This window comes from Puma concolor, chromosome C1 (assembly GCF_028749965.1).
Source record: "Puma concolor isolate L17-30 chromosome C1, mPumCon1.1.hap2, whole genome shotgun sequence".
In the NCBI taxonomy this organism is placed as follows: domain Eukaryota; kingdom Metazoa; phylum Chordata; class Mammalia; order Carnivora; family Felidae; genus Puma; species Puma concolor.
This window is the reverse complement of record NC_141674.1, coordinates 82,130,541-82,144,771: the sequence shown is the minus strand read 5'-3', so window position 1 is coordinate 82,144,771 and position 14,231 is coordinate 82,130,541.

The window sequence follows — 14,231 nt, the reverse complement described above, 5'->3', positions numbered from 1 at the left end:
TTAGCTACCTGCCATTGGATTTTCTGATCATATTTATGGACTAATATGATAAAAAATTAACTAAATGTATTTAAGAAAATAAGGTAGTTTTAAAGTTCAATGACACCTAAGTCAGTCAGTTTTTTTTTTTTTAATCAGTCTTAAAAAAGAGTATTTTGGTAAATGAACCTAATCCCAAATACTCTTACCTGCTTATTTAGACACTCACTATGATATTAATGATTCTGCTTTTTGTTTAGTATCTGAACTCTATTCCCTAACTTTGCCCTTCCACAGACTCAGCTTTGGTTTTACTTTGATCCACTGTCCTCATACTGTGATCACCCCTAGTAGGATGAAGCTGAGCATTTTCAGCAACTGTCTTGAAGGCTTGTTCTGACGTGGGTCATCTCTCTCAGCCTGCATCATCCTTACATCTCTGAATTATGGCTTATTAGACCATATATCTCATAAAAGAATATGGCATCATGAAGAAATCATGATTTAGACTTTACCGACCATGTCTAATTTCTCATGTTAAAATTTATTTCTGACCTTATCAGCAGAGAAAGGTGCCAAATAGGAAGCATTACCTCAAGTCCATCTCGCTGTTCAAACAGGGAAACAATCACCAGTTGTAATGCCTACAGCTTGCCCTACACTTCCCATTTCCAGGGAACATTTATTAAACCAACAGTGTTGTTTTAACTTATGATGGAGAGGGTCAGTAGCACAATTTTCTTAATTTCTCCTCTCAACCAGCCCAAAATAAAGGGCACAGGCTTCTGACTGATGCCGTTATGATTACACGGACTTGAACATGCCCACTTTTAATAGTTAGCGAGGTAAATCTTCCATGTCCATTAAGATTGTAGATGATGCTGGAAAGTTATATTGATGTGTATGACACTCAGCACAATATTTACAGCAGGCTAAACTATCTGTTACGATATTCATTTCTAAATGAATTACCTTGTTGGTAATAGTAAAGCTGAAAACTAAGAAATAAGGGTCGGATTCCTCCTGTGAGATCTCCCTTGTAAAATTATCCCAAATGTAATAATACCACATTATTGACTTAAGCACACTCCCAGTGACATGCCATAGCTGACCTGTAATTTTTATCCTACATGATGCCAGCCCTAATAAAATGACACTTGTGAATGTAAATTAAGCTCACAAAGGGGACAGATTGCATGATTCTGGTTTCTCTCAGATGCCTGTAGGCTATCACAGGTTCCATATGTGAAGTAATTATGTTCACTGAAGGAAAGAATAAATGCTGTCAAATTGTGTACTGAGAGAGAAAGCAGCTATTATATTTCAGTAGTCGCTAGAGCATTGCCCCCAGACAGTAGCAAGATGTATAAGAAAATAAAAACTGTGCCAGCCATATATTACACATCTGCCTTTACATTTGTAGCTCCCTTTAAATGTATATTATACAAAGCCAATAACTTACCAATGAATGTTTCAGCTGTCTTCTTCGGCATATTTCTATGGAGCCATTTTGGAATATGTGGCATGGTGGTTATAGAGGGATAATGAATATAGATGTTTCTTAGTTGTGTTTTTCCTTATGTTGTGCTGCAAAGCAGCAACCCTGTTAGATCCCTGACATTCGGACTGTGCTTTTTTCCTTAAACAATACCTCCAATTCAACCTCAGAGCTGCTCACAGCTGTTTTCTTCATAACTGATGGAAATGGGTGGAAGACTTCCCTACTCTAAAACTTCTTTATCTGTTGGTTTTATTTATAAATTTAAAATTTTAAAAACTTCTTTATCTATAGGTTTGATTTACTGATTTTGAGGGAGAGAGAGCACAAGCAGGGGAGGGGCTGAGGGGTGGTGGGGGGTGGGGAGAGAGAATCCCAAGCAGGTTTTGCCGGTTAGCGCAGAGCCCAACATGGGGCTCAAACTCAGGAACCGTGTGATCATGACCTGAGCTGAAATCCAGAGTTAGATGTTTAACCAACTGAACCACCAGGTACCCCTATTGAGTGCATTTTTAAAAAATGAATTAAGGGGCGCCTGGGTGGCTAAGTTGTTTAAGTGTCTGACTTCAGCTCAGGTCATGATGTCGCCGTTTGTGGGTTTGAGCCTGCCATAGGGCTCTGGGCTGACAGCTCAGAGCCTGGAGCCTGGCTTGGATTCTATGTCTTTCTCTTTGCCCCTCCCCCACTCACCCCCCCCCCTTTCTCTCTCAAAAATAAAAATAAAACATAAGTTTTTTTGTTTTTTTTTTTTTTTTAATCTGTGTTTCATCTCTTTTTTTTTTTTTTTTAATTTTTTTTTTTCAACGTTTATTTATTTTTGGGACAGAGAGAGACAGAGCATGAACGGGGGAGGGGCAGAGAGAGAGAGGGAGACACAGAATCGGAAACAGGCTCCAGGCTCTGAGCCATCAGCCCAGAGCCTGACGCGGGGCTCGAACTCCCGGACCGCGAGAGCGTGACCTGGCTGAAGTCGGACGCTTAACCGACTGCGCCACCCAGGCGCCCCAAAACATAAGTTTTTTTTAAATGAATTAAGATAGGGTAATAGCAATGATTCAGTACTCGTATACCACATAATTTATTAATTATCAATTAATTTATTTTTATTACTCTATCTTGCTTAGTATCTCAAATAAAGAAGTGAATGATAAAGATCTTTTTTAAAAAAATATATGGTTTCCAGCAGAGAGCTGATGGGACCTCTCTGAACCATCCTTTCTTGCCTAGGGGAAATAACATTGGGACTTGTGTTATACAGCCAGCATGCTGGACAATTCTTGGGAGAGGAAAGTTCTTTTTGGATCTTGTCCCTATCCTCTGAGAAAGGTAGGTGACTTTTGAGAACGGTGACCTCCCGCCCCTCTTCGGTGCCCTCTGAGGAGTGTGTTGCCCTTACACTGGTTTCTGATTGACCCAAGAGGCTCTCAGTTTGGCTTCTAAACTTACTCTAAACTGCCACATGCTCCAATTTTTCTCTCCATCCTCTAAAAACGAAACAAAACAAAATATATCATAACTCTTCAGAACAGTTTATTTTATTTGAGTATTGAAATGAATAAAAAAACTAATGAATACTATGGTGTTAATGAGTTGGAGGTAGTTACTAGTTTTTACAATTTACAAAGGAATATTAATTAACATGAGTGACATCACTGGGTGATACAATGAATTATGGAATCTCAGATGGAGTAGATTTTAATGTCCTACCTTATTAAAGAAACACAATTTATCAGTTCCAGTGTGAACATTTCCAGTGCCTGGAAAAAAGGAGGTTCTGTTCCATCTATTGACTGCTGAGAGTTCTTTATAAGAAGTTGAAACAAAAAAACGGGCATCGGGGTGCCTGGGTGGCGCAGTCGGTTAAGCGTCCGACTTCAGCCAGGTCACGATCTCGCGGTCCGGTCCGGGAGTTCGAGCCCCGCGTCAGGCTCTGGGCTGATGTGATGGCTCAGAGCCTGGAGCCTGTTTCCGATTCTGTGTCTCCCTCTCTCTCTGCCCCTCCCCCGTTCATGCTCTGTCTCTCTCTGTCCCAAAAATAAATAAACGTTGAAAAAAAAAAAAAATTAAAAAAAAAAAAAAAACGGGCATCGATGAGATTTACTCTTTGGTACCAGTTTTCCTTTTTACAGCTGTAAAGAAAACTCAACTCCCTCTCCAGTACCCTTCAAAATTGAAAGGCAGTGACCATATTCCCATTCCCCATAGCTCTTCATTAAAAGGTTTTCCCGTTTCTTCAATGCTTCCTCTTATGATATTGTTTGTAAGTCTTTCCATGCCTTGAATACATTCAGGAAATACAAGGTAGAAAATGTTGGGAGGAATTTGTATTTTTTAAGAGCCCACGCCCCGCTATGGCAATACTAGCATTTTGTGCTTCTGCCTATTGTGGTTTGGTATTAAGGAATGCTGAATTCTGTGAGGTTGATATAAGGAAATTTAAACTATTTAAACTATTTATTTCCACATTTTAGCTGTTTGAGTAATACTGCTATGAATATTTGTGTGCAAGTTTTTGTGGATGCCTGTTTTCATTTCTCTTCTTCCAGAGTTGCTGGGTCTTATGGTAACTCTATGGTAAACATTTTTTTTAAGTTTATTTATTTATTTTGAGGGGGGGTAGAGAGAAAGAATTCTAAGCAGGGTCCGCACTGCCAGTGCAGAGCCTCATGTGGTACTGAGCTCACGAACCATGGGATCATGACCTGAGCAGAAACTAAGTCAGGTGCTTAACTGACTGAGTCACCCAGGTGCCCCTATGTTTAACTGCCAAACTTTTTCCAACATGGCTGTGACATTTTCATCCAGTTTCTCTATATTCATGCCAACAATTTCTGTCTTTTTGATTATGGCATCCTACTGAGTGTGAAGTGGCATCTCATTGTGGCTTGATTTATATTTTCCTAATGACTAATGAGGTGGAGCATCTTTTCATGTGCTTACTGACCATTTAGCTTCTTTATAGAAGTGTCTATTCAGATCAGTGGCCAATTTTTAAATTGGATTATTTACATTTTTATTGTTGATTTGTAAAAGTTCTTTGTATTTTCTAGTTCCTAGTCCCTTATTAAATATGATTTGCAAATATTTTCTCCCATTTTTCAGGTTGTCTTTTTACTTTGTTGATAGTTTCGTTTGAAGCACAAAAGTTTCTAATTATGGTAAAGTCTGTTTTGTCTATTATTTTGTCACTTGTTTTTGGTGTGAAATCTAAAACGGTTTTGGTTAACTCGAGGTTGCAAAATTCACTCCTATGTTTTCATCTAAGAGTTTTGTAGCTTTGGCTCTTATTTTAGGTCTGTGATCCATTTTGAGTTAATTTTCACTTATGTATAAGGAAGATATCTAACTTCTGGTACTATTTGTTGAAAAGACTTATTCTTTCTCCATTGAAAATTTTTGGCATTCTTGTTGAGAACCAGTTGACTATAAATGTCTGTCACAGACTTTTGACCCCAAACTATGAGAGACTAACAAGAATGAGAAAATATTTTGAAGGAGTTAGCCAGAACATTAACATATAGATCTAATGAAGGGCCAGGACTAAGATGAGGCAAGTGAGGCACTAGCTTCAGGCGCAAAATTTAGAGAAGTGCCAAAGGAAGTATTTTGAAAAAATAATAAAAAAAATTATGGAAAAGTTTATGATGAACAAAATATCAAAATGTTAAATAAAGACAGATTAGTATTGCTGATTTTTCCTTTGGCTTGAGGCTCCAATATAGCTTGGCACAGCATTGTTACTAGTTTTGCCTCTGTTAACCATTTGATACTTTATCATGACTTCTTACATTAGACTTTTAAAAATACTGGGCTGGAATAGGTTTATTCTTGATTATTGGCACCCTGTGCCCTTAAATTTTGCACCGAGGCAAGTGCCTCATTCACTTCACCCTGTGCCAGCCCTGCTGACAAGTGCAGATAATGGCCTTACACCCTCAACTTGGTACACAAGTTTTTTGCAAGCTTCATTAGCTAGCCACAAGCATGCCCATTCATCTAGCTAATCCCTCTTTTTCTAGTTAATCAGAGAAAATCACTTATGTTGCACAACACAGGTATCTATTAGTTAAAGTGGTGTCTGATGTTATGACACTTGATGCAATTTGCCTGCAAAGCATTGTATATTATACAGATCCAAAGTAGAGAGCCAGCCTAATTTCAGGGTTCCATCCTTTAACTAAGTATCTTCTGTAGGACTTCAGTAGTTCCATCCTTTCTTCGCTAATTACCAGTATTGGGAAGTCATCTACCATTCTGCTGACAAGGCTGCAGCAGTGACACAAATGCACATGACAAGAGTATGATGCTTGTAGGTAACTGCAATACTATGAGATTAGGTACATACGGAGGAATTCTGGTGTGTTAGGCATATATTATGGAGTACGGCTGGTGTAATGGTTCTGATGGGCAGAGAAAAAGGCCTGTAAGTATCAAGAAAGGGTAAATTAAATAGGAATAGGAAGAGATTCTTGGCCTAAGAGGGATCATTTTTCTTTTCATAGTGAAATTTAAGTTTTTCTATTAAAAATACTTTGGTTTTGTATTTGAGTCTAATCCGTAATTCTTTTGGCTTATTGTTTTGTGGCTGGGCAGCCATTTCTGGAATTAAGAAAGCCAAGAGGACTTTTTAATACCTATTAACAAAGATATCTGAGTACTTTTCAACGTTTATTTATTTTTGGGACAGAGAGAGAGCATGAACAGGGGAGGGGCAGAGAGAGAGGGAGACACAGAATCGGAAGCAGGCTCCAGGCTCTGAGCCATCAGCCCAGAGCCCGACGTGGGGCTCGAACTCACGGACCGCGAGATCGTGACCTGAGCTGAAGTTGGACACCCAACCGACTGAGCCACCCAGGCGCCCCATCTGAGTACTTTTCAAACAAGAAAACGATTGGCTTAGAGCTAGGACTTTAGAAATAGGTGAGTTTAGACAGGAAGAGGTTGAAGAGAGAAATCTGAAGGAAAAGACCCACCGCAGAAGAGATGGACTAGAGTAGGAGAATGTGGCACCTAAGGACGATATAACAGCACAGGGCATCTTGTGGGGCCACAGTGGAGAAACAGGAGGTGTGAGGCCACTGAAGGTCAAAAGTCTCACTATTCTATTCAGGGATGGGTTTGCCAGTCCTGGGCCAAAATAAAACATTAAGAAACGAGATCATCATCATCATCATCCCCACTAGTTTGGTTTCTTTTTTGTTACCAAGTCACATTTAGCAGTTCATCCAGTCTCACGCTGAGGTGAAATTAAAAGATAAATAGTTACATGTAAATACCCTCCTATGAAGGCGTTATGAATGGCAAGGTCAAGAAAGCCTCTGCCGTCTGAAATAACTTCTTCCTACCGCCAGCATCTGTTTGCGCCATTCTCCACCCTAGTCACCCTTTTTGCCAAAGCACATTACTTTTGAGGACGACGGTGATCCTTACTCATGTCATTCCACTTCCCAGTTAGCACAGTCTCCGCACACTGGAACTCCCTGCCACTCTGCTTTCTAAAGTGTGTTCTACTGAACTCAGTTATACAGTTTGATGGCCACATAGTTTTTGAAAAAGGTGAGATATTTTTTTGTTTTTTGTTTTGTTTTGTTTCATTACTACGGGCTGAGAAACTTTTGCACTGTGAACCTTCAAGGGTAGGGTACCAGTGGTGGTGCTTGTAGAGAAAGCGGTGGTGGTAAGTGGGATCTATATAATGCCTGTCAAAGATATTTGACCATAGGATCTTCCTTCGTGGTCATTTGATAAGGGTAGAGGTAAGGTGGATGAGGTTGTAAAATATCATAGTGTTCCTTATGCATCAGTTTGGGAAATGTCTTCTCTTATTTCGTCAGTTTTAAGCAAGGTTAACCAGTCAATAGTTTGAGGAGGAGCTCCCAAATGAACCCCCCCCCCCAATCCACTTAAATTCCTGAATAAAAATTCCCAAATCCATTCCCATTCCCAGCCTCATTTATACAAATTGTTTTCCCGCACTTGGTCCACGTGAAAATATTCTCTTGCTCAGCTGTGTCAGTTTTCTTTTGCTGTTTAAAAAATTATCACAAAACAACACACTGTGTTATCTTACAGAGTCTGTAGGTCACCTATCCAGGTGTGATTTAGTTGTGTTCTTTGCTTCAGAGTCTTAAGCCGTCTACACTCCAGATGTCAGCTGGGGCTGTATTGTCACCTGATGCCTGGGGTCTTCTTCTAGGCTCATGTAGCTGCTGGCAGAATTTATTTCTTTGCAGCTGTACAACTCATGGTGGCTTGCTTCTTCAAAGCAGGAGAGAGTCTCTGAAGTCAGGGAGACTCAGTCCCTCTCTTAAGGCCTCTCACCTGATTAAGTCAAGATCACACAGGATAATCTCCTTTTTGATCAACTCCTTTGGGACCTTAACTACATTTGAAAAATCTTTTCACCTTTGCTATATATTATTGGCCAGAAACAAGTCCCAAGTTCTGTCTGCACTTAAGAGGAGGAGGTTAGACAAACATGTGTCCTATTGGGGTCACTCTAGGGTTGATCTGCCTCATCAGCCCAAAGCCAGTTTTTTGTAGTGAAATTCTTATTTCTTTCTTTAAAAAAATGTTTTTACTGTTTAGTTTACCTATGAATAACTATCAATGATCATAGCTTTATAAAACTATACCCACCAGTAAAACAAAGCCTTTTATCAACTCCTATTAAAGCTTATTTAAGAAAATATACTACAGCTTGAATTGGATTATTCAAAGACTGCAAATTTGAAATATATTCCTCTACTTGAGTGTCAATTTTGAAAGAATAGTCCTGGAGGAGAATATCACAGTTAAATAAATAAATATGATGAATTTTGTTATTTTTAAATATTTATGTTGACTTTGATGAACATGAAAAACACATTGTGACCTCTGGCCTTCAGGTTCCTTTTTGTTCTGGTAGCATCTGTGAATTGGGACACTCAGGCTGAGATAACGTACCATTAACGCAGATATTTAAACACAGAAAAATTAGGATTTACGAGTTCTTGAGTAAATGACCACTCTACTCAAATTTTTCACTTTACTAATGACTTGATTGTCATGGTGGTTGTTGTTAATCTCATAGAATGGTTTACATCAGTGGAGAGGCCTAAGTAAATTCTTAGTAACTGTGTCTTCATGATTTTAATGGTAAAATAGTTATAAAATACTACTTTTTTATTTCCAGTTCAAACACTAGAATTATTGAAATATTTTTTCCCAAAAAGAGGCCAATTCTGTAACTCCATAGAGTTGTGGCTAATTCAGGGTAACAACTAGTCCAAGTTATGCATGCTGTGTGTATGTGTTGGTATGCACGGATTGAGGGTCGAGTGGGGGGAAAAAGACAGTTGCTTTTTACTACAATGTAATCTTGTTTTGTAAGCAGGAAGGTTTGTTCAGTTTAAGTGGTTGTTAAGTGCCTTCACCCAGGTAGTCTTAAGGAAAGAAACATGGTCCCAGGACTGGAAGGATATGTCTGAATTGTCGGATTTTCAGTTGTTGTTGTTGTTGTTGTTGTTGTTATTGTTTAAGAAGACTTAATTCCCTTATTCTAAGAGAATTCTTACCTTGCTGAAAAAAAGAATTCAGTTCTGCAATACAATTCTTTGGAATTACAGAAAGGGTTGCCATTGAAATATATGTGATGGTGGGCGTCACTGTACCAAAAACAAAAAGACAATTAGATTATTGTCACTAGATTGTGAGACACACTAGACAGAATGGTCGAGGCTAAAAAAAGAAATACTAGAAGATCAACATGGTAGGACAGCGTGAGAACAAAGGAGATAAGCAGCCAAGCTGTTGGGCACAGTGTTAGTCAAAATAGTGGGCACCCTTTTTTAGAGATTTGAAATTTGAACATTAGTGACTACATCTACCTCACTATATTAACTGACCTTTAAATATGATTGTCCCTTTCATTTGACCAAAGGACATTTACCTCATAAAAGGACCTGTTCATTTACTCTAGAAAACCAATATAGGAAAATATGCTAAATTGACATTTAGCATTATCTCAAAACACCTTTATGATAACTTATGTTATTATTTCCATATGATTTGAATTTGAGATTTTAAAATGTGTTTTAAATGCATTAAAAATAATAGCTAGATATCAGGTGGCTATTAGGGTTATCTGGTAATGATATTAGGATTTTTCTTAACAGCTAAGTAATTGCTTCTTTCCCATGCTAAAGGCAAGTTGAACTCTATGCCCTCTTCAAGATTTATACCTGTAATGTATGAGGTAATGGGACAGCAGACTGACATTTTATGTACCACAGCATTGTTTTGTAATAAGGAGAAATCTATTTCTACATTGTCTTGATAATTTGGGAAGTAGTGGGAGCAAAGCAACAGGAGTTATCAAGGTTGCAGACACTGGCTGACCCTTGATCCAAAGCTGTGGGTCTGCCAGCTACGGTTTTTCTTCAAGACATCTTTTTACTGCACAGGAACACATCCTGACTCCCCAGTTGCCCCCATTGCTTCCCAGAATCTTACAAGTCGTATGGAACACATTAAACAAAACCATTTCAGCAAGCTCAGTGCATTGGATATCTGCCCTAATTTGACGTAAATAAAAAGACTTTGGACACCTTATGACTATAATTACATCGAAGAGAGCACAATTTCACTTCCTAGTCTCATGGAAGTCGAAAAGTGTAGGCCTTGTTATAAAGCAGAATTCCATTGGAGGCGTATTCCTGAATCCTTTATCCCTTGCAGGAATATTTTTCTATGTGATTTTAGAACACTTGACACTAGTAACTGAATGTTCCTTGCCTCCCCCTCCCCACCAACAATCTCAGAAATAGGAAGTAAACAAATGGATGCATTTGGGATTAAAAGTATATGAAAAAAGATCAGATATCCAGGCCCTAGACTCTAAATGGATTTAGGTATACCAATCACTGCTCTATTTTAGCGCTAAGTATGAAATCTGAGCTAACAAGTACAGCCAAGGAGGCCTAGTGAGCACTCTCACTGCACTTTGTTAACCTAACAAAGCCTGGGGGAACATTATATATATACCTGTGCTACAGGAAGAACTCCTGTTGCTCCTTATGAAAAGAATGCCTAATTTTAAATACCTAATGAGCTTGGTGGGGTGAACCAAGCTTCTAAAGATTTCCATAAACTTAGAGCTAATGAGAGCCAAGTTGTGAGCTGATTTGTATCAGTGGGAAGCTCTGCTTTTTGCTTGTCTAAAGGATGGAAGAGAAGTGTATAATGGCTTTTGCCTAGAGGCAATTCTCAGGCTCTTTTTCACTTAAGTAAAGGTCTTCTCTTTGCCCCCAGGGCTTCCTACAGAACAACTATATATGGAAGTCTTCTTAAAGGGAAGATTATTTTTAGATACACAACTGCTTGAAAAGAGATACTTCAGTCAAATCTATTTATTTGGAGACAGACACCTAGAAATGAGCACAATTTTATTCCCATCCCCTCATCTCCACCTGTGTTTTGTTCTTCTTGTTTTCTAACTGAATTTAGTCAAATTAGTTGAATTTCAGTACACAGCTTTCTTTCATAAACATTAAACATATTCAGTTGTTTTTAGCTTTCATCATAACATAGTATCCAATTTATGATACATAGGTTATATCATTCTGCTCTTTGTTATGAGTTATTTTTGTGAGTTATTTAATATCCAATTGGTACAAATTGGAACCATGGAGTTTCCATGAAAAGTAACCATTGTCTCTCTGTGGGTATTGATATTAAATTTAGTAATATTAACAGCATAATAACAACAGGCACAATCAGAAGAATTACTTTGAGCAGAGCATTATCCAGCAAGACACCGTGGGATTAAGCCATTTTAGTGGCATTAAATACCTGTCATTTTATTTCCATCACCTTGCAGTGGGTGGTTGATTGGGATTAGTGGGTAGATTAGTCTTTTTATGGAAGTGTTTATATGCATTCAAGAAGCACACCCTAAATGGCTGTGTCCTACACTCATTTGTCTTCAATAGTTATGTTGTCCGTGACAATTTAAGGGGGAACATTCTGAAGGGAGACACCTAGGATTACAATACATTTCAGATTGCTTTTGGTTTTAAAATGTGGATAGATCATGTGCATTTTTCCTCTCCAACCTGTCTCTCCCTCCTCAAACCCCCCCAATAAGAAGGAAATTATCAGAGGAGACATGACAAAAAAAAATTTCAGGTTGGGGGGAAGCAGCAAATGGTTGGTAACAGAAGAGAGATGGGCTCAGAGAGGGACCTACTTGCCCTAGAAAGCCCAAGGAACTCAAGACTCAGAAATATTAGGTGTGAAGGAAAGTAAACCAGAAAGCAGAAATGTTAATTAACTCTGTCTACCAAGCATTTGACCTCCATCACCAGCATGATGTCCATGCATTGCATGGAATGCTTGGTAGATAGATGTTTTTCTCAGGCAAAAGATTGGAAATTTCTTCTCAAAAGAAATTAAGTGAGCTATCTGATGAGAACTAGTGTGTCTAAGGTAGACGTCAAAACACCAGAAAAAGCCATGCCATTTGAGGGTCCCAAAGTAACAGTGGGCCCAGTCATCAAATCCTGCCCATAAATATAGTGCTCATATGGGGCACCTGGGTGGCTCAGTCGGTTAAGCGTCCAGCTCTTAATTTTGGCTCAGATCATGGTCTCATGGTTGTGGGATTGAGCCCAGGCTCCAAGCTGGGTGTGGAACCTGCTTGGGATTTTCTCCTGCTCTTGCTCTCTCTTCCAAAAAAAAAAAAAAAAAAGTTAAAAATATAGTGCTCACAAGCAGTGTTTTTAAATATCCTTATTCAGAATATAGTCACAGATCATCATTTTGGGAAAGCTGGTCACATGAAATTGAAAATAAACACCCCCAAAAAATGCCCCATAAAAAAGTTATAAAACATCCATAAATGAATCCTTTTAATTAGAACTCAGACAAATTTGAAAAATAATTGCAAACCAACCGAAATGAAACAACCAAAACAGGTAAGAGACATTAGGCAAAGAAGCAATCAGAGAATGAGAGATTTCTCAGAGAATAAAAATACCACATTGATATATAAAATTCAACAGAAGTGTTGGGGTTTATTTTTTTAAGTGGTTTTTTTCCATTTTTTTTAAACATTTATTTATTTTTGAGAGACAGAGATAGAGCAGGAGCAGGGGAGGGGCAGAGAGAGGGAGACACAGAATGCGAAGCAGGCTCCAGGCTCTGAGGTGTCAGCACAGAGCCTGATGTGGGGCTCGAACTCGTGAACCATGAGATCATGATCTGAGCCAAAGTTGGACGCTTAACCGACTGATCCACATCAGGCGCCCCAGAAGTGTTGGGGTTTAAATACATGTCACTGCCCCAGGACACAGAATGAGAAAAGGAAGCATAAAATATATAAGAAAAAGTCAGAGAGATAGAAGATCAATCTAATACATTTAATGATCTGATTAATAAAAGTTACAGAAAGAAAGAATAATTGGCAGACAGAAAAAAAAATCGAAAGAATAATGCAAGAGAATTTTGTTGAGCAGAAACATCTGTCTTCAGAGAATAAAAATATATTGATTATTCAGTACAATTAATGTTAGAAAGACCTAATCCCAAGTGCATCATTTTTTAAAATTTATTTTAATATATGAAATTTATTGTCAAGTTGGTTTCCATACAACACCCAGTGCTCATCCCAAAAGATGCCCTCTTCAATGCCTATCACCTACCCTCCCCTTCTTCTGACCCCCCATCAACCCTCAGTTTGTTCTCAGTTTTTAAGAGTCTCTTACTCTTTGGCTCTCTCCCACTCTAACCTCTTTTACATCATTTGAAACTTTATAAACAGTGAGGAGAAGGAAAAGATCCTAAAAGCTTCCAGAGAGAACCATGAGATCATCTGTAAAGGAATATTATCAAACTGGTAACAGGCTTCTGATAAGCAAAATTCATGACAATGGAGGCAAACACGAGTTCCTTTGCTTTACTTCTCCCTACCCTAGAATTACACATATCCAATCAACCTATCAGTTAAGTGTGAGAGGAAAATAAAGATATCTTCACACATGCAGGGACACAGAAAATTTGATGCCTCACATTCTCAGGAAGTTACCGAGGATGGATGCTGCAAAAAACCAGAAATCTAGAAGGGGAGAAGAACAAAGGAATTCATTGAAAGTAAGAAACAGTGAACTCAGCCTAATGGACCAACGAAGAAAAGTTCCAGGTGGCAGCAAACAGAAATCAACTAGCTTAGATCTCTGCAGATCACTCCAGAAATAACAAAACAGAACAAAGCCTTGCTTCATCAAATGTTACTTTACTACCCAAGTCTTACCTGACCACCCTACTTAACAGCAAGTCTTGTTATTCTTTTCTCTCTCATCATTTTATTTTTCTTGACAACACACCACCACTTGGCATGAGGATATACTTACTGTGTCCTTGTTTACCGTCTTCTCCATCCCCCCACCCTCACTACAATAGAAGCTCCATGAAAGCAAGGACTTTGTTTTACTTACTGTTGAGATGCTGGCACCTACAATGGATGCTTGCTAAGTATTTATTGAATGTGCAAAGGAAAGACTAAGACATCTGGGAAATGTAAAAAAAAAAAGGAGAATCTGTTCAAATTTGACACCAGAAAAATTCACCTTGGGTGTCATAGGATTTATGTCACTAAATCTGTGGAGAAGAAAATACAATTGCTGCAAACTCCTTGACTATGAAATGAACACTATTTACATAGCCATAATGTTATAAATGATGATGGATAGTTTTCATTAGGATCCATCCATAGACA